The sequence below is a fragment of the Schistocerca gregaria genome, chromosome 1 (assembly GCF_023897955.1).
Source record: "Schistocerca gregaria isolate iqSchGreg1 chromosome 1, iqSchGreg1.2, whole genome shotgun sequence".
Classification (NCBI taxonomy): Eukaryota; Metazoa; Arthropoda; class Insecta; order Orthoptera; family Acrididae; genus Schistocerca; species Schistocerca gregaria.
Genome location: NC_064920.1, coordinates 602425240 through 602449227, shown reverse-complemented (window position 1 = coordinate 602449227; position 23988 = coordinate 602425240). Strand labels below are relative to the sequence as shown.

Here is a 23988-nt window from a genome sequence, read left to right as displayed (position 1 = left end):
TGTTATTGGTGGGTTGATGCTATGGGGTAACAGACTCTCTCACCTCCACCTGTTCGAAAGTGGAACCGTATCGGTCATGTGCAGTGTTCGACACTCATTAGGTGAAATGGTAAGTCTACAGACGTGCTTTCCTTTTCGGCTGCAGGCCATTGAGTGTGATAGTGTGGTTTGCAGAAATGCTTCATCAATTCTGTTTCAGCTTCGTCATGGTACAGAAACCTTTCATCATGCTTTTTCCCGATTTTTGTTACTTAATTTCGTGAATTTAGTGTCCTTTGTCGGGGGTATACTACGCTCAGCTCTGAGCAAGTACCATGTGTTTCCCGAGTTCCGAGCTCCATGACTACCCTGCGTTCCGATTTTTTATCATTTATTATATCAACTATCGTGTAGGAATGTTGTGTTAAATTCAGTGTAATTTGACTAGTAAATTTTGGTCCCATTTCTTCGGCCTTGTTTATTTAGACTACCACAGGTTTCGGATTTTATTGTTTTCAGTAAACTTTGGCATGTATATTGTAGTGCATGATATTCTGTCCTTAATATCTAAAGCAATGGAGAATTAATAATCGTCGAAAGTTCTTCAATTTTAACCACATACCTGCAACTACTCATCTTTGAACTCTCTTAATTTTTTGCTTGCCTCGAAGAGATCAATAGCATTAAGCGATACCCGCTCTCATCTTGTTTGAATGTGCGTGAATGTAAATGATCCTTCTCCCATGGTCTGTAAGTTTGATGCCAGGAATACGAGGCTGATACCAGTTATAATGATTGATGAATTATCATTGTTGCACCTTGATCTGTGATAATAAATATGCCTTCTTATTTAAGACCTATGAATTGGAATCATAAGCTAGATTACGTGCCCTCGTATGCGGCTTGAAATGTTGTTTTACAAATGTATTTTAATATGATTTCGGTGGGAATTCTATGTTTAATCTGAATAAACCGTCATCATTCATCATAAAAGAATCTTACTATGTTGATAAATGATTTTTCTACCACGAATTCCGCTTCATATCAGACCCCTATGCACCTGCCTGCGAAAGAGAACGAAATTGGAATACCAGGGTGCGTTGAAAATTATTGTAATAGGCGGAGTAGGAGAGGTGCTATTAGACAAAGACTAGTGAAACCTCTCTGTCACCTTCTGCTACTTGTTCGTATGGATCGTAACTATCCGTTGCCCTAAATCGTCATTGATTTGATTTTCTTGATGGGCTGCACTCAAGTAAGTTAATCACTGTAAAATTCAAGCGTGATTCACAATGAATTAAAACATGCCCGTCTTTACTTTGTGTCACTACTGAGGATTTCCTTTTGTTGTAGGCATTACAATTTAATAACGTACTGCCCACTTTTAAAAGGATCAATAGCATATGTACATAACCAACTAATTTAAAGTACACTCACACTGAACTTCCTGAAACGGAACAGAACCCGAATTCAAAACATCCCTTAATGCATTTCAAATGATGCCGTTCATGAAGATCGACGAGGGAACGAAGCAGAACGGGCGAAATACAGTTCCACCGTCAAGATTTGTGGAGAATAAATCTACGACGATGACGTCCCACTGGGAAAGTGACGTCATGTGCTAACATCGGAAGTTAAAATACTGTCTCACTGTCACTCATTATATAATAGCGGACTTTTCCTTTTCGCATATGTGCTCGCCCACAAAAGAGATGAAGTAGCGGAGATCGAAATGATTTAGATTTTGTTACTGTTAAATATTGATAATTTGATATATGTTGCTCGATATTTTTCGTGTTCATTCAGTTCCCCGCAACGTGGTAAATTTATGGTACGACCTTTACGGGAAACATGCCTTATGAATTTAGCTTACGTCTTTAATAAACTGAGCTATCATTGTTTGTCTCATAATGCTGGCAATATATTCCGATAGTTTTTTAAGGCGATCGGGGTTGCACAAAATCTCAGTGTCATCGTTCATTATCGGATTGAGCAACGAGACGTGTTGACCATGCGCCTCGTGTGAGCACAGCTTGAGACTGTGACGATCCAGTCTTTCGTGAAGGTCCGTTGATGTTCCGTGTGCAGAATCCTTAGTCCATATGAATGTGCGGAAAAATAGAAATCAAGATATGTGTTATGTATGAATGAAACAATAATTGAAAATCAACAACAAAAATATACTTTATTGTCAACATATAAAATTACAAAATCTCTTGTCTCTTTGGTTGTAGGAGCAACAATAATAATGCTTTTTTCTGTAATATTCTTGACATTGTGGGTCGTGACTTCACAGTATTAATCGTTCACCTGAGATTAACTTGTTTTCAAATACCTCGGTCAGAAGTTCGTCCTTCAAAAACTAGTTTTTTTTTCGTAGTGTTTCAGTTAATGGGAGCACAAGAGTAATGGTTGCTTACCTTCGCAAAACTTCTTGTTGTATTCATCTAGGGTCCACTGTAAAGAAACTCACAACCTCTTGAAAAGCCCTAGTAATCTGTTCTTAGAGCACCGAAAAATATTCCACTTTCAAATCTGAAAATGATTTGATGAGCAGACATAATACGTCTTTTTCTCCGAATATGACGAAAAAATCGATTTTAATATAACAGTAATAAACACCGTTTTCAGTTCAAATAAACAATGCAGTCGTATTTTTAACAGTCGTTGGAGTGTTTAAATTTTTTCCCTTATTGGAAGACGTATTCCGGGGTTTTATGTGTTACTCTGTAACGTGGGGAACTGTACGTCCATAAATAATACGATATCGAGCTCTTCATGATTGAGTCCCGGACAGTATTCTTCTACGTCACCACATATCGAATGACGAAGATCCACTACTCGACCACTCGCCGTGTAGCTGCTTTTCAAACGAAACCTGCGGAAAGACAAAAAATTTCGATAAAGCCACAGAAAATTACACTTACATTCAAAAACTTTTTAATTACAACGAAAAAATAATCGTTTTGACACACATTAGAACCAAATAGTTATTTTAGATTTTGTTCAGTATAACATTAGAAACATTATACTTTCAAGATATGAAATGCATGCGTTTTTCCGTTCAGTAGGTTTTGGAGTTACGGTTTGATATAATTCCAAGGCCGAATACAAAGAGTCTTAATTAAATTGGAAGATGCTTTTATCTTTAAACAATAAAGTATTACTTACTAAATGCTGAACCAATTTCTGTTAATTTCAAAGTGAAGAGGGAGACAGAAATTAGTTTTTATCTGTAGACACGGGAGGTTTTTTGAATAACTTTTTGATTTGGCTCCTCTCAACTCGTAGTTATTAAGTTGCGTTAGATAGGACTTTTTGTATGAATGGTTACGCCATGAGCGCAGCTACAGTTCTACTGTGGGTTGGTTAGGAGCAGCTAGGTAGTAGTAAAATAACAGGCCTATGGTGTTCCATCTGCACTCACATTTAAGAGACACCTATGTGTCTGTTAACTGTGAAAGCACAAAATTTCCGGGACAGTAAACAGTTTCATTGTTGAGGCGGAGTCTTTGAATACGATCCTGTAGTACCACCAGGTGTTGCTTTTGTCAGTCGTTTGAATCTGCCGACTCACGACGTTCGTGTTACGTACCATGTGTCCACTGCTATGGCCACGGCCCTGTGCTGTCAGCTCACACAAACGGAAGACTAATGTGAGGCTCAAATTTTCATCTTCAGATTTACTATCCGTGAGATTTAAATTACTTTCATAAATTATACCATCAAAATATAAAGCACATGCTAGTGGTATGTAGATATAGTACAAACATTAAAGTATCTGGACGCCTGTCAGTGGATGTCTGTGTCCACTCTTCGATTTTTTGAAGTTTTGATCCCTAGGGACAATGTGAGTGAGGTTTCTGAAAGTCTGTGGAGGAATGGCAATGCATTCTTCCTTAAGAGCGGGAACCAGAGGAGGTAGTGATATAGGACGCTGGGGCCTGGAGCAAAGTGGACGCACTAACTCATCCCAAAAGGTGTCCCATTGTATTCAGGCCAGACCTGACAGTCCATTTCGGGAATGTTATTGTTCATAGATATGTGAGTCATAGACGCAGCTTTGTGCACGGTCATGCTACTAGAATCATGGCCTCCGAACGTTTCCTCTGCTGCGCGCAGTGCACAGTTCTATGCACTGTGTTTATATCCATATGCATTTATTGTTTTCTTAAGCACAAAGAGGCCACTTTCTATCAAGGAAAATCATCCTCATACAGTAACACCACCTTCCGGACTACTCTCTTGGCCCTACACCTAATGGCAGGTAATGTTCTCCAGGCATTCGTCAGATACAAATCCTTCCACCGAATTGCCACAGGGTGTAGCATGGTTCATCCCAGCATGTCACTCGCTTCCAGTCGTCCACTGTGCAGTGGTATCTCTCTATATACTACAACGTGTGTTGCGTAGCACTGAATACAGAAATGTATGGATCATGAGGAGCTTCTGAACCATTTTAGCTCCTCACTCAGTCACTGAGCTTTCTGAATTGCCGGTAATACTGTGGAACTGATAAGTGCTTCCTTCCGCTAGATCAAGTGTGACTTTTTACCACCGACCTGCGCTAGGCTGTCTCCGTCCGTCAGTACATTTGGCGTGCCTCGTCTTAGCTGTGGCTTTTCCTTCAGGTCTACACTTCGCAACGACATTGCTAATAGTCGACTTGTGCAGCTTTAGAAGGGGTGAAAGGACCGTGATCGATTTTAGGCCCAGGTGACACATAGTGGCTAGGCCACACTGGAGGTCACTGACCTCTCCTGACCAACGTATTCTACTGTTACTGCTTCTCTGCTGATGTGAAATGTCTAGGTATGAGATGGTGGCATTTGATATTGTATCTTTGACTCAGGTCTCCTTAAGCCCGCTGATAGAAAGGTGAAGTACGTAGGTTTGAATGCCGATGCCGGGTTTCCTGTATTAACTGACAAGAATTAAGTATGTCAACCATCTCAGGCGGTACTTGAAAATATTCAAACTGAGAAAGACACAGTTGGTCATGTCTCTGCAGGAGGCCTAATGATTGCCTGAAAAGACGATATATGTCCTTTTGTTCTTACTCAGTTATCCAGGGGTTTTCTTCCGTATAAGGTCTATAGGTGGGTGGAAATAGCTTACATTTTCTTTCTCTTTCTTTTTCTACTTCACAAACTGGACATGTAGATAGGGTAATTCATTATCATTTTAACAAGCAGTACGTAGGCCAAACCTGACTAAAGTGTACGTTTATAATTATAACGTGTCACTTATACGTTTTGCTGATATTTCGCAGTGCAGCCATAGATGTTGTTATTCTGCTGCTGCCACTTAATAAATGTCTATTCAGCAGTAAATCCATACATATTACAAAAATGTATGTGTGTGTGTGTGTGTGTGTGTGTGTGTGTGTGTGTGTGTGTGTGTGTGTGTGATCCACTTCTCCTCCTAAACCACTGGACCAATTCTAAATAAACTTGTACACATCCATTACTGTCAGACAACAACCGCTATGGAAGTAAGAACCATCTACCTGTCATACATCAGGAGACATGACGTCATAAACATGAGTGAAGGACTGCCGCATTATGCAAGGCATTTAAACATATTACTCCTGCAATACTAACTGTACTCACTGTAAATTTGAAAACCAGTATACACATATGCCACTAAATGCACACATAAAAGTACACTACGGTACCACAGGAGATGTGACGTCATTAACACCGAATACATGAAAAAAAAGTCTCATCGTGCATGAAATTTTAATACAAGTACATTAATTCTTTACCATTAAGACACTCCTTCGGTCGAGTCAGATTATGGAAATATCTGACATCTGGCAGCGCTTTTGACAACTTTCAACTGCAGAGTGCAAACGACTGTAGGCGGAAGCGATAGCCTTCAAGAGAGCTATGAAGAGGTATGGCCATAGATGTTTACAACGTACCAGCTGCTCCCAGCGCAAAGAAGCTGTTCTGCACCAAATTCATTATCTGGATACTATACTGATACGTTTCTACACCCTATGCATATTCCATTGTAGTACTGTTTCATAATTTCAATGCATTTTCAGGAATAGATGGTAATGAAATTTTTAAATACTTCATTACACATACAGTTCTTTTTTGTTTTCGTTTCTCACAGAAAATTCGTGAAACGAATACCTGGGAAATGTCGGATTTGTCAGTTAGTAATACATATACAGCGTATCGCATGTCTGGACAGAACAGTGGTGTGGGCATATGCACTGCCACGGGTTTTAGGCACACCGGTCAGATGTAAATTATTAGTAAGGAGACGGGAAACATGTAATCTCGTGTCGTCATCTACACAATGTTTTCCATCAACCTACCAAACTGGTTTATTCCCTACACTGAAAACCACTGTTATATTAGGTTGGGTTATATTATAATTGGCCAACGGCCTTGCCGCTGTTGTGACACCGCTTCCATTCAGATCACCGAAGTTAAGCGCTGTCGGGTTGGGCTAGAACTTGGATGGGTGACCATGTGGTCTGCGAAACGGTGTTGGCAAACGAGGTGCACTCAGCCCTTGTGAGGGAAACTGAGGAGCTACTTCACTGAGAGAGCGTTACTGGAACGTTTTTGTTTCCATTACCATTTTTGCCCATGTTATTGTTCGCTGTTAATTGCAATGTGCGTGTTAAGAAAATCATGGAACAGATTCGAATGAAAATATTCTGGTAAATGAGAATAAGGATTGGTTGACCAATATGGAGGGACTAATGTGATATAGCACCAGTTTGCCTGGAAGGCCTTAATGCTCCAGGGAATAAACTAAAATAACTTGCAGGGAAGCTGCTGTTGTCGTCTTCAGTCCAAAGACATGTCTGACACAGCCCTTCAAACTAGTGTATCCTTTCCAGGACTCTGCATCTTAAAATAACTACTGCAACCTAAATCCATTTGAACTTGCCTACTGTATTCATCCCTCTACAATTTTTAGCCCACAAACTTGCCTCCAGCACCAAACTGACCATTTCTTCATGCTTCTGGATAAACCCTGTCAGTCGATTTCTTCCTTTAGTCAAGTTATTCCACAAATTTATATTTACTTGACGTAATTCAATATCTCCTCATTAGTTACTAGACCAATACTATCCTTCAGCATTCGTCTGTAGTACCGTAAATGAAAAGACTCTCTTCGCTTCCTGCGTTAACTGTTTCGCTGCAGGACAAGGCAACACTCCAAACAAATACTTTAAGAAAAAGACTTTCTAATACCTACATTTACGTTATATATCAGCAAATTTTCTTTCCCAGAGACATTTTGTTTTTTACTACAGCAAGTCTGCATTTGATAAATTCTCTACTTCTGCTGAAATATCACCTACTACTTTTATTGTATCCTTCACCATCCCCTGATTAAATTATGCTAAATTCCATTTCCTTTGTTTCACTTTAATTGATGTTTATCTTACGACCTATTCTTCAGACACTCTTCATTCTCATCTACTACTCATTCCACTCCTATGCGGGCTCTGATAAATTACAAAGGCATCATTAAACCACAAAGTTTTATTTCTTCACGTTGAAGATCAATCGGTTCCAAAATATCTTCTTGCTACACCTTATCACTTGCTCGCTGTAGAGACTGAGTAACATTGGAGAATGCTAAAACACTATCTCACATTCTCCACTACTGTTCCCTTTTCATATCCTCCGATTCTTACAAACAGTCTAGTTTCCGGACAAACTGTACCATAAAAAGCAGAGTTTCAAAAAGTTAATTCCAGTAGACATCATCATAATCGTTCCCTAAACATACAAGAGTAATAAGCTCTCCCTAACTAAAACAGATCTTCCCCAGTGTCGGCTTCTACCAGTTTTCCCAACGCTCTGTAAATAATTCGTGTCAATATTTTGCAAGAAAGACTAATGGAACTGATACTTCAGTACTATTCACACCTGAGAGCACCTGCCTTCTTAGGAACTCAAATTATATCATTCTTATTGCAATCTGAGGGTATTTTGCCTGTTTCCTGTTTCTCACACTCGCCGTGGAATAGTTTTATGTCCACACTTAATCAGGGTAGAGACAAACGATCTGGAAAGTCTACTAATGCTTAAAATTCAGCCCAAAATTAATAGTCAGTGAATGTCACACAATTGCGATCTAAGATATTAAACGATTTTGTCGACAAAATGTTTTTGCTTCACGGAGTAGTTTCGACATGGATGGCTCTTCCAAGGACCTCAAGAATCCTGAGGGAATGTCTTCTACCCCAGGGCCGTTGTTTCGATTTACGTCTTTCAGTACTCACTCATAATCATTTCGCAGCATCTTACTTCCCAGATCACCTCCGTATACTTCGTCTTTCCTTTTTATAATATTACCTTCACGTTCACTTCCCTTGCATAGCCTTTGTTATATTCCTTCCAATATTAAGCTCTCCCTTCTTTCCTTTGCCATCTGAGCTCCTGACATTCATAGAGGTGTTTCTCTTTAATAAACAGTTACTTTCCCTTTCCTATAGCTGCATCTACAGGGTTACAATTGTTGAAGTACATGGAATAAAATGGTCATAACTTCCGCACGTTTAGCGTTAGAACGTTCAAACTGCACGGTTGGCCGCGGGGCATAATGGGAATTAGTATCCGCATGCATGGTTTTGTTTAGCGACGAAGCCCACTTTCAATGGAATGTTTTCGTCATAAAGCAAAATTGGCGCATTTAGGGGACGGAGAATCCGTATTTCGGGATCCAGAAGTCTCTTCGCCCTCAGCAGGTGACGGTGTTGTATGGAATGTTCAGTCACAGAATAATCTGTGCGATACTCCTTGATAATACGCTGACTACCGAACGGTACGTGTAGGTTTTAGTAGATGATTTTCTCCCCATTATCTAAAGTGACCCTGATTTCGACAAGATGTGTTTGACGCAAGACGGAGCGTGTCAGTGTAAGAATGTGTTTGATGTCCTGGAGGAGCACTTTGGAGACCGCATTCTGGCTCTGGGGTACCCAGAGGCCACTAGCGTGGGCCTCGATTGGTCACCATAGTCTCCGGATCCGAACATCTGCGACTCCTTTCTGTGGGGCTGTATTAAAGACAGCAGTAACCCCAATACCACTACTGAGCTGAAAATCGTCATTCAAGAGATCATTGACGGCATCGGTGTTGCGACACTTCAGTGTCTCATGGAGAATTGCGCTATTTGTCTGCGCCACATCATCGTCAATGATGGCAGGCATGTCTAACATGTCATAACCTAAATACAAATACCTGCAGTGACGTTAACGTGTCGAATAAAGTGTGTGCGTGCCATAGTTTGGAACTAATTTACTTTTTTTCATATAGTTCAATCTTTCTCACCCTGTTTTTCTTCTCTAGTTGTGCATTCTTCTAAGTCCTTACGTTTCTCATCTAGCCTTTCCTGTATTGCCAGTTTGCACTTCCAATCAGTCTCATTTTTTACATGCTTGTGTTCCCTTTTATGTGTTTCATTTACTGCATTTTTATGCTATCTCCAATGTTCAATAAGACTAAAGGATTCCTACTGGGCTATACATTTTAACCCATTTGATTCTGTGCTGTCTCCGTTATTTCATCTCTCATGGCTACCCGTTCGCCTTCTATTACGTTCCTCGTCCTTCTCTCAGTCAATCGTTGCCCAAGGTCTACTTCTAAAGTGTCGCGATTGTTTCAGACTGCCTAGGTTCTATGTCCTTAATTCCCTAACTTACTGCAGGTTCTTTAGTTTTTATCTGCAGCTCCTAAACAATAAATTACATTCAGTCTTCACCTCTACCCCTGAAAATGTTTTGCAGTTTTAAAAGTGATTTAAAAATGTTTGTCCCTCTAGTGTGTAATCTGTCTGAAACCTTCGTGTGTCTTCAGGACCCTTCCACGATTTTTTAACCAATTGTTAGCGATGATTCAATTATGCTGTGTTGCAGAATCTACCAGGCTACTTCCTGTTTCTTTACTTTCCGATAGTTACTGTTCCTCCTCTTCATGGCTTCCTTCTCTTTCTTTCATATTTTCTAGCCGCTTCTCTTTCATTTTTTTTACCCTAGTTCGGTTCTCTACTAGTTTCCTTTCTCTTCCTTTCATATTATCACATTCCAGTCACTTATCGAAACTAAATTGTCGTCTCCGTAACTGCCTGTGTAATTTTCTTTGTCTCAGTATATCTTCTTGGAAAGCTAAAGAGTCCTAAAGAAAAGCTAAAACCAGTTATGGTAATGTTAAACGACGTGTACAACGAGGCGGAGATATTCCCCGATTTTAGGGAGACAGATGTAAAAGAATTGGAAATTCGTGGTAGGTTTAATGGGCCCAAATTGCTGAGGTCATCGGTCCCTAGGATTACACACTACTTAATCTAACTTAAACTAACTTACGCTAAGGACAACACATACACCGATACCCAAGGCAGGACTCTAAACTCCGGCGGAGGTAGCCACGCGAACCGTGGCAAGGCGCCCCGACCGCACGGCTACCCTGCGCGGTAAGACAGATGTGAAAATCGTCCAAAGACCAGAATTGGAAAGAAAAGTAAACAGTATAGAACATTCTTCCTCTTGTCTCATCCTGAAAAATGTTCAGTATTCCGTTTAAAAGGGATCATGGGATACGATAGGCAACTTATATTTTGGGATTAATAATATGAAAACTAATGAGAATTAACGCAATAATATAGATTACCTCCAAAGACATGCAAAAATTGATAACAGGTTGTCAGAATTGTTCAGAGACTTGGAGACTATGGGAATTGACTGCAGAAGAAAAGAATATTATCCTGCATCTTAACACGAATCAAATGCTGTCACTGGGAAGAAAGGAATATAGTCTAAGACACCAGTATCAAATGGAGTGAAGCATGGATGGAGCTTGGCTCCACGATTATTTAATTTGTACGTAGAAAATGTAATGAAAGAAATATGATAAACCAGCAGCTACGGGAGAGTGCCTCAGAACGAATTATTTTGTAAATGATGTCATGTTGGGCAGGAATAATGAAAAGGAACACAAACCATTTCGCCTACTATATGAACTAATAGAAAAGTGCAAGATGAGGGTGACCTTTAAGGTGAAAATCTGACGCAAGTGACTTCAACATGGATGACATAAATACATCGGATGTGAAAGTTAGAATTTTCCAGGAAAAAAAATTCAGTTATCGGGAAATGAACCGCAGGGAAGAACCGGATTCGTTGGCGTAAGAGGCTACTTAGCCCACACTTTCTGTACCCTGCCATCGAGTTCCTAGAGTTCTGTCATCGTTCTAATGGGAGATGTACCGATATGTAGATGAGCACCATCCACCGTAACCTTAGTCTGCTTCGAAACGCCACGAAGGAAGGACCCCTGTTTCTTCGTGTTTCTGACTAGGAGTAAATAATTTAATCTTTCTTTGTCGTGAACCTGTAGGTATAATTGAGGCCCTACTGATGGCGGTTTTCGAAAGAGTGGTTAATTGTGGTTGCGTGCATTTATCATAATCCATAGTGTCTGTTGTTTGGGATTTCGTGGCAGCAGTACTGAATTTTGTATCCCCGTGTGTCTAACTGAAGTATTTAGGAAAGACGTCATTTGTCGTAGCTATGACAAATCGCCTCACAGCTGATCCAACAAACCCTTCCATTATGTTTATTAAAAACAAACAATCTCTGCAAAAAATGAGTGCATACATATCACCCCAGAAGAAATTCAACCTTTGACCAAAGCGGGGCCGCCATAGAAATCCAGGTGTGTCAAAGAAAGAACAATTAGTGCCATTCTAACAGACAGTCACGTCAAAGATAGAATCGCGGATGAAAGGCCCAATGAAAAGAAAAGGGCATATGCAGCCAAGAAGAGCGACATGGCGAAGATTGATAAGTTGCATGAAATCTCACAGAAAACATGGATATGAATTTTCTTCTACGTATTCTGATGACATGTTATTAGACATTAGGTACGTCGAAAGTAACAATATTTTGGCCTCCTTAATGGTAGTTCAGAGGCTGGAGAACCTCTAAGTTGCAAGGAGCTTTCACTTTCAATCTCCAAAAGAAGATGGTGTGGGTTCTCATTCGGCAGTTCCCTAAAATCCTGGGGAACATCTGATAAATGCCAACAGGATGTATCGAATAAGACCAGCAATGAATATCTTATACTCTCAACGACCTCATTATCACCCAGAATACTAATGGTGGCTTGGTTTTGATGAAGTACTATCGATGGCAACGAGATTCGCATGTCCATTTAGGTCAAAAAGGGGAAATTCTTGAGGTGGCCAGACGATAATGATTGAGTTCCATAGGACCACAGTAAAACTGTATGCAAATTGAATCCTGTGAATAAACAAACATACAATTGCTACACTCCTGGTTTGTTAAAATCATGGAGGTAACTGTTTTTGAATAATTATATGCAGGTATAACAGAACATATTTTTTGTTGAAGAATCTATTGTTTGTTTGTTCATGTAAGCTCATGCTGTTGTTCATACATTTAAGTAGAATTTTTTGATGAAGTATCATTTCTTCATGAGGAATTTATTTTCTTAGGAATTTTGTTCTTTCAAAAGGAAGTTACCTGAAGTTTTGATAAAATCAAATGTAATTCTTAGGAAATTTCTATATTCCGCCAGAGTATCCCTATTCACATCAGGTTACGTCAACTCATCACCAGGGGTTATGCACATTTGCAGGATTTTAGGTAAAGTGATTTTGGGTTGACCTAGACATGTATTTAATTAATGGGCCCTACATGATTTTGTAGTCAAAAAGTTTAGTTTCCACCACATTCACCTGAATCTCTGCAAGTATTCCATAAAAAGATAAACAATTCGGAAACCAATGCCAACTAGCTCGATGTACCCTGAGGACATCAAACAGTGTCACCTTGGTTATAAGGAAACACTTAAAGAGCTATATCTGGAGAGTATGCACGTGCGAAGCAGAAACTGCGGGAAGTGGCGAAGGCGTCAAAGGACACAGTGCAACCCTTTGAGATCTTGATGGTGGAGGACACAGATGGAGATAACTTACACTGACACCGTCTCGAAGATGCTCACTGACGTGGACGAGCAGCTACACAACATTAATCTTAGTTTATTACTCAGACTAAGGAAATGTTGGAGGCAAGAATACAAACGGGAAAATCGAGACTCAAATTCAAGGATGAAACTAACCCTGCCAAAAGATAAGGGAGCATCAAGTGAGTGGAGTCAATAAGGGAGAACGTACGAGGGAGTCCACTAACTCTCGAGTTGAGGAGTAAAGAAATTATAGCAAATTTGGAAGTGATGAGTGCTACACAACTGGTAACTTCCGTATCGACTCGTAAAATTTCAGGCGGAATACACAAAATGCAAACAGAACAACGACCTTGCCACCTTATGTAAATACCCATTTCACAGCAACAGTGGTCAGATGGAACGCTCCTTCCCTCATTTACTTCATTTCGAGAAAGAACAGGAATCCGTATGTCAGCCCTCTGCGACAGCACCTATTATCGTTCTTGGTAGGCACTGTAAGACTTCAGGGGTGTTATTTTTATTTTGTCAAGACCGCAGCGGATTCATCATTCGATGAAATTTAATTGAGAATCCTCGTTTGCTAAAGTGCGCTGATGTGTCAACTCTTGCTCACTGCCTGCGATATCAAATAATCATGACGCAAGCTGCCTTAGCACGACGTCATTGTGCCCCGTGCTGCTGCTGGGTGTACTCCGTTGTATACGCAACACACATGATCCCCTTTCCATGAAGGAAGCTTGAAGGCCATGGTAGGTTACATTGTTCCCACCTTCGTACAGTATGCATGAAGTATGGCATCGATGGACACAAGTAGTGTACATCGCAGGAAACAATCGCGGCACAGTTATCCTGTGCGTGAGGCAAGGTATTCAGTAGCAGAAACACGGCAGGACGCTCCAGGTTGTTTCACGTCGGCAGCCCCGACGCCACGCAGGGCGTTCCATTTATCTTGACCATATCAAATAACTTTTCGTCTATAAGAAAAAAATCATCAAGCAAATATTGTTTAGTTAGCCGGTACATATTTGCCTATACGACTGCCTTTCTTGTAAATTTGTTTGTTACGAAGATATGAAGAGGAGTACGTCTCTCTAAAAGGCAGACTATATTTTTTTCCGTAATGCATGTCCTCTCGTCAAGATCTGCTGAAAATCACAAATCAAGTCTAAGTCAGTTTTGCGTTACTGGGTTTACAACTTTGCTTCCTCCGTTTCGCAATATATGGCAGTAGCGCCAAATGGCGATGCAGATGCTTGGGCGTAAGTGTCATGCAACAAGCTTATGCATTTGTAAATATAACGCTATAAAATATTAGTCTATTTGTGATTGCCTTATAAAGTTGTTCTCGACTGAATAGGTCGACTGACGGGTTCGATTCTCTTATGTGGGAACTTCTAATCTTGTGCTTTAAAATAAATAAATATTCAGCCGAGGTTCATAAAACGCTGGGTAAGGTCAGTGGTGAGGCACCAATTAGTGAAATAGTAGGAACAGAATCGTTTCAGTGCTTCGAGATCGGTAATTTTGACGTCGACGACCGGAATGGTGGCGGGAGTGTGAAGTATTCCGAAACTGCTGGACCCCACAGAAGCAATCGCGACAGATCGTTATCGAAAGCATTTGATGCGTTTGAGAAGAAAACTAAAATACAAGCGACCACAATTCAGTGATAGGCAGGAAAAGGTGATATTGCAGTGAAGACATACTTGGAAAAGTATACTCCAGACATTGCTCACTCTTGCAACCACCATTTTTGACCAATGGCCTACTGCATGGCTAACCGGAATCTCTGGTCGTATGAACAAATGCCAAATTCAATTATTTGTGGATCACCTGAGCAGTTGCTCAGTTCTTCCGCGTAGGATTCGTATGCTGACAAAACGATGGGAGAAAGTAGTGACCAGTAATGGTCAGTACTATGAATCTTAAATTTTTCCTCACAATTGAGATTCCGAAGCGAAGTTATAGACCTACTACGTTTCTAGCAACGACGTGTTTGCGTGATTGGTACAGTGTGATATGTGACTGTACAGGTCTGGAAGGGAGAAAGTGAATTACTGAAGAAAGAGTGCAACTTAATAAAAAAAAGGAAACCGGAGTGATGTTCATATCTTTGTAGTGATAAAAGTTAAAAGAAAGGCAGTCATGGTGATTACTTACTCCTGCTAGCTGAATAATATTTTCCTGATACAGTTCTTTTTTGCTTGTAGAGAAAAAATCCTTTTGTTTGTCCAAGATAAATGGGACAATTTATAGTCGTGTATCGCGTACAGACTGGAACTTCACTATGTTCATTAACTTGGGAAAATACTATGAAACAGTGTGCCTCGCGTTGTCATCTGCATCTTTCCGTCAGGATAGATACAATATCAGCTCTCTTCCGCAAAAGCGGAAATTCACAGCGAATACAACGTGTTCAAAGTGCTCACAGCCGGCTTGATGGAAGACGGATGATTTCTAATGGTTCTCGGTGAATTTAGCAGCTGTAGCCGCACTTGTTACTGTCTTCCGTAGAGGGGCTCGTCATGTCTTTCGATAGGCTTGTATTTGGTACCTATGTTGTGCTCTGTAACCTGCGATGTTACTCTAAATATATATAGGTACACTGCATATCGTAGCTCTGTAGAATTATGCAACATATCGAACATCAATTACTAGGTAGCTTGATTCGGTAAGAGTGATGACAATGTGTGTCGGCCATAAAAGCTAAAACCTTTTATTTTAACCGTACGTTTAGTCCTCCACGACTGAATTTATATTGATGACTACACATTACAGCGAACGACTCAACATAACAGTTTATCCCCAGTGGCCTGAAAGGGATAAAAATTCTGCCATGTTTTGTGTTTGTAATCTGTTTATCAACTTCAATTAATGAAAATGCTAATGTCATTTTAGTTTAGTAGCAGAAATCATGCTTCCATTCAGAGTGCGACAGTCTTGGAATATTACGGGAGAACTATGTATCTTATAGAAGAATGCGGTCTTACATGATAATAAATGAGTAGAAACCCAGTTCACTACACCAAGAGACAAACGTTTTCAGTGACAGTACACGTGACATACTTACTTACACATGGCCACAAATGGTTATGAACGCCTCATCTAATGGTCTGTGCCAGTCGCACTTGCCGGAACTCTGCGTAACAGCCTTTTACTCACAACGTATAAAGCCTTATTCCAATTGCAGATACTTTAGTGAGAACGGGCAATGTATCAAAAATTGTGGCACAATACCACTTTGGTTGTTGGCCCTCAGAATATATTCAGTTGCATTTGGAAATCTCAAAACGATAGTGTTAAGCATCTTACACATACTTTTAAATAACAATAAGCAGAATTTGAACTTTTGAAACGAATATTTCTAACAGAACTTTAATTTTCACCTATATAAACGCTATATTTGGAACTCTTCATCCACTAGCACAACGGAATGAATGGTTCTTGTTGTGTGCATCATATTTGCTGTTACGCTGAAAGAGCAGCTGTGACATACTCGTAAAATGACAGTCCATTTTCTAGTTCAAACCTCCGCATTAGCCTCTCTCAAAATTTGGAAAGCTAGCTTGAATTGTCGTTAGGTTAAAAATTGGCTCTGAGCACTTCTGAGGTCATCAGTCCCCTAGAAATTAAAACTACTTAAACCTAACTAACCTAAGGACCTCACACACATCCATGCCCGAGGCAGGATTCGAACCTGCGACCGTAGCGGTCACCCGGTTCCAGACTGTAGCACCTAGAACCGCTCGGCCATCCCGACCGGCATTGTCGTTAGGGCTTACGCATTTCATATGGGTAACTTTTTTTTTACAAAAAATGAACCCTGTATAAAATACGTAAGCCTTAAAGACAGTTAAAGCTGTCTTTCCCAAATCTCAAGTATTCTGAGAGTGTAGCGATCTTCACCAAATCGCATAGCTTAACAACATTACAACATATACTACGACCGAAATCTTGTGACAGGTCTTTTTATTGCGTTGTATGGGAGTGGTTCTGGGGATGTGAGATGGGCGAAAGGATCCTGCTTTCCACATGAGAGTACAGCTTCTACACAATGTCCTTAGTTATTTGTTGGAAATAGACCAAGGTGTCTTCTCATTTCTTACCCTCTGCGGTTCCCTCCAGCACCTTGCAAGTTAATTTCTGATGTCTTAATCGATGTTTCGTCATCCTGTCTATTCTCCTATTCAGTGTTTAGCACGTATTCATATCCTCGCCGGTTCTGCAGAGAGCTTCATAATTTTATCTTACCAGTCCAATGAATTTGAACTGTAATGAAGCTGATACGTTGTGTCCATCCTGGTCTCCACGTATGGTGGTCATATTAGATGCCCCATTCATAATATTTCAGCATACACAGAAAATAGAGCCACAACAGAGTAAATGCGCAGGAGAACTACATTTTTCGGACTTGGAGGAAACGATTATTGTGCGCACGAAGCAGGAGCCAAAAAGTAACCTATCGATGGCACGTTGAAGTGCTGTAGAGCACAGTACTCTGTAGTAAGTCATACAGGGGCAACAGCAGTAAAAGTCTCATTCAGAGTAAGTGTTGGTGTGCACTTCTGCTGACACTAGACGTCACATAGTCTTCATCCAACAGTGTTTAGTGCTGTATGGTTGATCATCACTTTCCTGTGAATGTACTCTTGAATGAAGTTTGTTTCATCAGACACAGAATACAGAGCTGGCGCTATACATCGTTGACGTACGCTATGGCTGTAAAAAGGTGCGTTTGCGTCAGTCGGTTGTTTGGATTTAACGCAGTACCACGTGTCGACACTGAAGACATGGAAGATTGGCAGAAGGGATCTATCCTGTTTGACTTGCCTTCTACCGCACGTTAATAAAGTATCCCCACTTATTGCTGTATCAACGTGGCCTGTCGACCGTGTGTATGGTGTAGTACTGGCAGCCTGTAACATAGCGGAAGAACAGTGGGCTTAGAAAAATCCTAGCTTGCAGCGACCAGAAACGATTATAGCACTTGCCAGTGACAATAGGTTTGATTCTGTCACTTAATTACGTCCATCTCAGCCCGTTTATTAGTGAGCATTGAGATGCAAACTTTGTTCAGTACACATTTGGAGTCGGGTACTGTACAAAAGGCAGTTTCCCACAGTAGCATACAAAGCTGCAAATCTTCAGGTATCAGTGGACCAGACAGTAGAGAAACTGAACGTTAGGTAACGCGAGGCGTTCAGTGTGATAGGGCGAGTAGCGATTCCACTTTACAAATCATGCAAGAGGTTTAGTTCACTGGTGCCCCAATGAGGCGTTTTAGCCGCTGTGTGTAGAGGGTGTCGGTACCGACGGAGTTGGTTCTCCAATTTTTCATACCATCTACTGGGCACAATCGTTCAGAATGCCGTGATCATGAACCAGGAAATTCATTTGTACAATGGCAATTTCCGCCCACGCGCTGCTGTTGCTCATTCTGGTTAGATGGAAAAGAAAGAAAACAGAGCGCATATATATGTATGCATGTATGTATTTACGGGAATCCGTTGTAAGTACTAATCTCCTTCTCCCGCCACGTCTCTGTCCATCCCTTCGTCCCCATCTTTTTTTTTTAATCTTCTCATTCTTCTCGCCTGTCTCTCTCTGTCCATCCTCTTCTCCCCCATCTCTTTTTCCATCTTCCCCTCCCCCTTTCCTCTATCTCCTCCTGCTCCTTTCTCCCCACCTTCTCTATCAGTCTATCACCTCCTCTTACTTTCTTTGTCCATCCTCTTCTCTCTCTAACTTTCTTCTTGGAAGCAACATATTCACTGAGGTGACAAAAGTCATGGGATAGCAATATGCACGTTATCATAAGATGGCAGTATCGCGTACACAAGGTATATAAGGGCAGTGCATTGGTACATCTGCCATTTGTACTCAGGTAATACATGTCAAAACGTGTCCGAGATGATTACGGCTGCACGACGCCAATTAACCGACTTTAAATGCGAACAGGACGTTCCATTTCGGAAATCGTTAACGAATTAATATTGAGAGATCCACAGGGTTAAGAGTGTGCCGGGAATATCAAATTTCAGGCATTACCTCTTATCACGAACAAAGCAGTCTCAGACTGCCTTGATTTAACGACCGAGAGCAGCGGTGTTTGCGTAGAGGTGTCAGTGCTAAGAGATAGGCAACAGTGCGAGAAATAAAAGCAGAAATCAACGTGGGGCGTACGACGAAGTTATATATTAGGATTGTGCTGGGAAATTCGGCGTTAATGGACTGTGGCTGTAGACGACCGACGCGAATGCCTTTGCTAACAGCACGACATCGCCTGCAGCGTCTTTTCTGGGAACGTGATCATATCGGTGGGATTCTAGCCAACTGGAAAGCTGTGGCCTCGTCAGATGAACGAGCGATTTCAGTTGGTAAGAGCTGATGGTACGGTCCCAGTATGGCGCACACCCCATGAAGGCATGGAACCAAGTTGTAAATAGGGCACTGTTCAAGCAGCGGGTGGTTCCAGCGATTTGGGCTGTGTTCACAAGGAATGGACTGCGTCCTCTGGTCCAACGTGACCGATAATTGACTGGAAATGGTTATACTTGGTTAGTTAGAGACCATTTGCTTCCATTTATGTACTTCATGTTCAGAAAAAACGATGGAATTTTCATGGTGACAATGCGCCATAACACGGGGTAACAATGTTGAACAACATTGTAGAGAATTCGAGTAAATTATCTCACTACCCAACAAAAGTTTGTGGGACACAATTGAGAGGTCAGGTTGTGCATAATATCTGCACCGCAACACTTCCGCAATTATGATGGCTATAGAGGCAGCGTGGTTCAATACTTCTACAGGGGATTCCAACGACTTGCTTAATCCATGACACTCTGAGTTAATGCACTACGCCGCGCAGGAGGTTTGCCACGATGTCAGGGGGTATCCAATGACTTTTGTCCCCTCAGTGTATGTGTCCAAACATTTATTAAAGCAAAGTGTAGAAAACTGAAGTAAATCGATACAGTACTTCTTTGGAATGTATGGCAACAATGCTCCCCATTTATAAAATACAAATATATTAATATATAACGAATATTAAAATATACAGTCTATGTCCATCTGAATGTTTATGAGAGTACAGCGGAAAATGTTCAGTGAAACGGTAAAGAATTTTTCGAGAGATTTGGTAATAACGTTTCCCCTTTATACAGTATTTAATTGTCTACATATTATTTATGTTAAAAATAGGTATTCAAAATATGTGCGTATTCGAATGCAACGTTTTGTTACAACCACAAACTAACCGATGAAAGGATTCCGCAGATACTTGATTATGAATGAACGCACATTTATATTTTTATTTGTACAGATTCTTGGTGAGCAAATATTACTTTTTTCAGTGTCATCATAGTGAGTGTACTGTTCAGTCTGTCAAGGTGATACCAGCCATGTACAGAGGGCTGCCCTTTGACGAACATTCACGCACTATATTGCACGTCAACTGGATAAATAAATCAATAGATCTTAATTCCGCAGAAGACGGCCGGTTCTATTTGGAGCAGCGATAGAATCATTGTACTCAGCATCCACGCCGTTTATTATTTCTGCTGGAGCTAAAGATCAGCGAGCGCGTAGGACATATGTGAAGAAACGTGCGGGGTCTTATCTTTCGCAGAATGAGACCATTGTCTAGGCGTTGTTAGACGACATTTATTTGGCTATTGTTCTTATTTCTAGTGTTTTATGTGACTTCATCACTAGTCAGTATATTCTTTACTGCTTTCTCCTAGCTACGCAGCCGGCCGCTGTGGTCTCTCGGTTCTAGGCGCGCAGTCCGGAACCGTGCTCCTGCTACGGTCGCAGGTTCGAATCCTGCCTCGGGCATGGATGTGTGTGATGTCCTTAGGTTAGTTAGGTTTAAGTAGTTCAAAGTTGTAGGGGACTGCTGACCACAGCAGTTGAGTCCCATAGTGCTCAGAGCCATTTGAACCATTTCAACCTAGCTATGCAACGGTATACACTACACTCTTGAGAAACATACCCTCACTTTGTTTGAATACATCCTACTTCATATTTGGACACGTATGTATTTTCAACATAGAACCCCTAACCATTTCACTGGTTCATCGTAAACAAGAGCGTCAGACATTCCCTAACCGTAAGAAAGAAGACATGACAACATTTATTTTCTATTAATTACATCGTGCATAAGACACCTTGGACAATACCGGCGGTGGTTCGAAATGGTGTTGCAGATCTTTTGGTGACAAATACATGCTGTATTAAAAGCTGGCTAACGAGACTTAGAACATTTATTGTGACTCCAATATTCACCTCTATTTATGGAAATAAATACTGTTACAACTTTTAGAAACTATTATAATTTTTTGCTCCAGGAAACATCGACCTAATAGTATTATAATTATTAACTAATCGTAGTGATTATGGCATATAAGTTGTTACTTTTTATTTGTGGATGACCGGTTTCGATTTACTACAGAGATCATCATCGGATCTACATTCGTTGGTGGTAGCAAAAAGCTCTAACGTAGAACTGGCTTGTCCTTGCTGGCGTTGGGAAAACTGCACAACGCCAGCAATGACTTGTTTATTAAATAATTATAACTGCTACTGTTACTAATGTCTGTTTGAACTTTTGTACTCGTAAGCAGAACTACATAAAATTGCAAAACACCTAACTTTTTCTTATAGATTTCGACTAACTGTTTCACGAATAATATTTCTCCTGTCCATTTTCATAAATTTTCCATTCTCTCTCATGTGAGAGGAACTGTATCATCGTGGAGACACGTTGTTGAACACGTCTGGCAGCAAATATCGTAACGAATGAGAGGCTGGCGTTTCCGTGTAATGTACCATCATAATGTTTTCGGAAAAATAAACGGAATATACTTACATTCCGTTATATGGGATTCTTCCACCTAATTTTATCATATCTGATGTTTAAAATACCAAGACGAATATAACTATAAAGAATGTTTTACAGTTGCACACCCTCACTTGAAGAAATGTTGGATAATTGTAGTTTAACGTCCTGTAGCACAGTGCGAAGTAAGCCGGGAATGTCCAAATGTGTTCGAAGCTCATTTCAGCGCCTTGCTGAAGATTGCTGAAGCTTCCTCACGCATCTTGTCATATAAAATGTCGTATACTACACACACAATGTAGGAGATGGTAAGTGTTATGAACAGCAACTTACACTATCTCAGAGTAGCATATATATCAGTCCTTAATTATATTTTTGGCTGGTTGGGTCATTTGGGGGAGGGAACCAAACTGTGAGGTCATTGGTCCCATAAGATTACGGGAAGATGTGACAGGAAGTCGACAGCGTCCTTTCGAAGGAACCATCCCGGCATTTGCCTGAAGCGATTTAGGGAAATCATGGAAAATTTAAATCTGGTTGGCCGGAAGCAATTTTGAACCTTTGTGATCCCGAATGGGAGTCCAGTGTGGTAACCACTGCGCCACCTCACTCGGTTTATCAGTATGGCCAGTCTCTGTCTTCCCCTACAGTTTATACCGTCTACCACTCTCTGAAGCACTACGCAAGTTATCCCCTGACGCCTTAACACATTTTCCATCATTCTCTCCCTTTTTCTTATCAGTATGCACCACATATTTCTTTCCACGCTAATTCTGCGGAGAAGCTCATCGTTTCTTATTTTATTACTCTACCCAATTTTCTGCATCATTCTATGGCACCACATCTGAATCGCTTCGATTTTCTTCTTTTCTGCGTTGTCTGCGGACCATTATTCACTTCCATTCAATGTCATGCTGCAGACGGGCACTCATAGATTTTGTTTCTGACATTTACGTCATTGTTAGAAACTAGTAGACCCATTTTGGCCCGGAATTCCTTCTTTGTCTACACTACTCAGTTATCTATGTCCTATTTGGTGATGATGGCTAGTGTTTAACGTCTCGTCGACAACGAGGTCATTAGAGACGGAGCGCAAGCTCGGGTTAGGGAAGGATTGGAAAGGAAATCGGCCGCGCCCTTTCATAGGAACCACCCCGGCATTTGCCTGAAACGATTTAGGGAAATCACGGGAAACCTAAATCAGGATGGCCGGAGACGGGATTGAACCTTCGTGATCCCGAATGGGAGTCCAGTGTGCTAACCACTCCGCCACCTGGCTCGGTATTTGCTTGGTCTGCCATCCGTTATACTGGTTCCCAGACAGTAGAACATCTTTATTTCATCTACTTCGTGGTCTCCAGTTTTGAAGTTAAGTTTATCAATTATCTCATTTCTGCTACTCCTCGTTAATTACTTTTGATTAGGTTTACTCTCAATCCATATTCTGTGCTCAGTAAACTGCTTTTTCCATACGACACGTACCGGAATTTTACTTAGCTGCCTCTGCGGATACCAACGGAATCAGCTAATCGTATCATTGACATAAATCCAACCTGAATATTAATCACACTCCTTAATCTACCTTTCATAAACGTAATTGCTTTTTAAATATATACAATTAAATAAAATGTGTATACAGATATTATTTCGTAACTACATTTTTCAAGGTTCTAATTAGACATTAAGACCCTGTGTGTGACGGTATTATAATTTTTAAAACTAAACTTTCTACCGTTCATGTATTGCCAGTTTCAATACTGAATGTATTTACGTCGCAGTGAATTAGTAATTTTTCGTGTTGAAAACTACAGCTTCCATTTATATCATCTTACATGTGAAAATGATTGCTCTGAGTAAAATGCTTTATTTCTTGCGTTTCTTTTTGGTTAAAATCTAACCAAGAATTACTTTAGGAATAAATGATTCAGTAATGGAAAGTGATACAGTGGCTGCATATTTGCGTCCCACCCCCAACTGTTAAGTGGCAGGGTATCGAACGCTTAAGTAAAGCTGCCGCACCCTCCGCCACCCTGTCCACCGTTTAGTGCAGTGCTGTGTCAGCGCGCTTCAGTTGCATAATTTAGCAGTCCTCTCAGGCGACTCTTGCAGACACTCCCGGCACTAGTGCATCATGGAGGCCAACGTTAGCTTTACACAGGGTACTCGGTTCCAGCTCTGAATAAAATGTGCCTACGGCCT

General features: G+C 40.8%; 1 long non-coding RNA gene across 1 annotated transcript in view; it reads right to left on the bottom strand.

Annotated features, from left to right (window-relative positions):
* Nucleotides 1-2147: 2147 nt before the first annotated feature.
* LOC126299405 (uncharacterized) overlaps nucleotides 2148-23988 on the bottom strand; it is a 69202-nt gene continuing 47361 nt past the window's right edge. The window contains exon 4 of the long non-coding RNA XR_007552799.1: nucleotides 2148-2857. This is a non-coding gene — a long non-coding RNA (uncharacterized LOC126299405). The remainder of the gene's footprint in view (nucleotides 2858-23988) is intronic.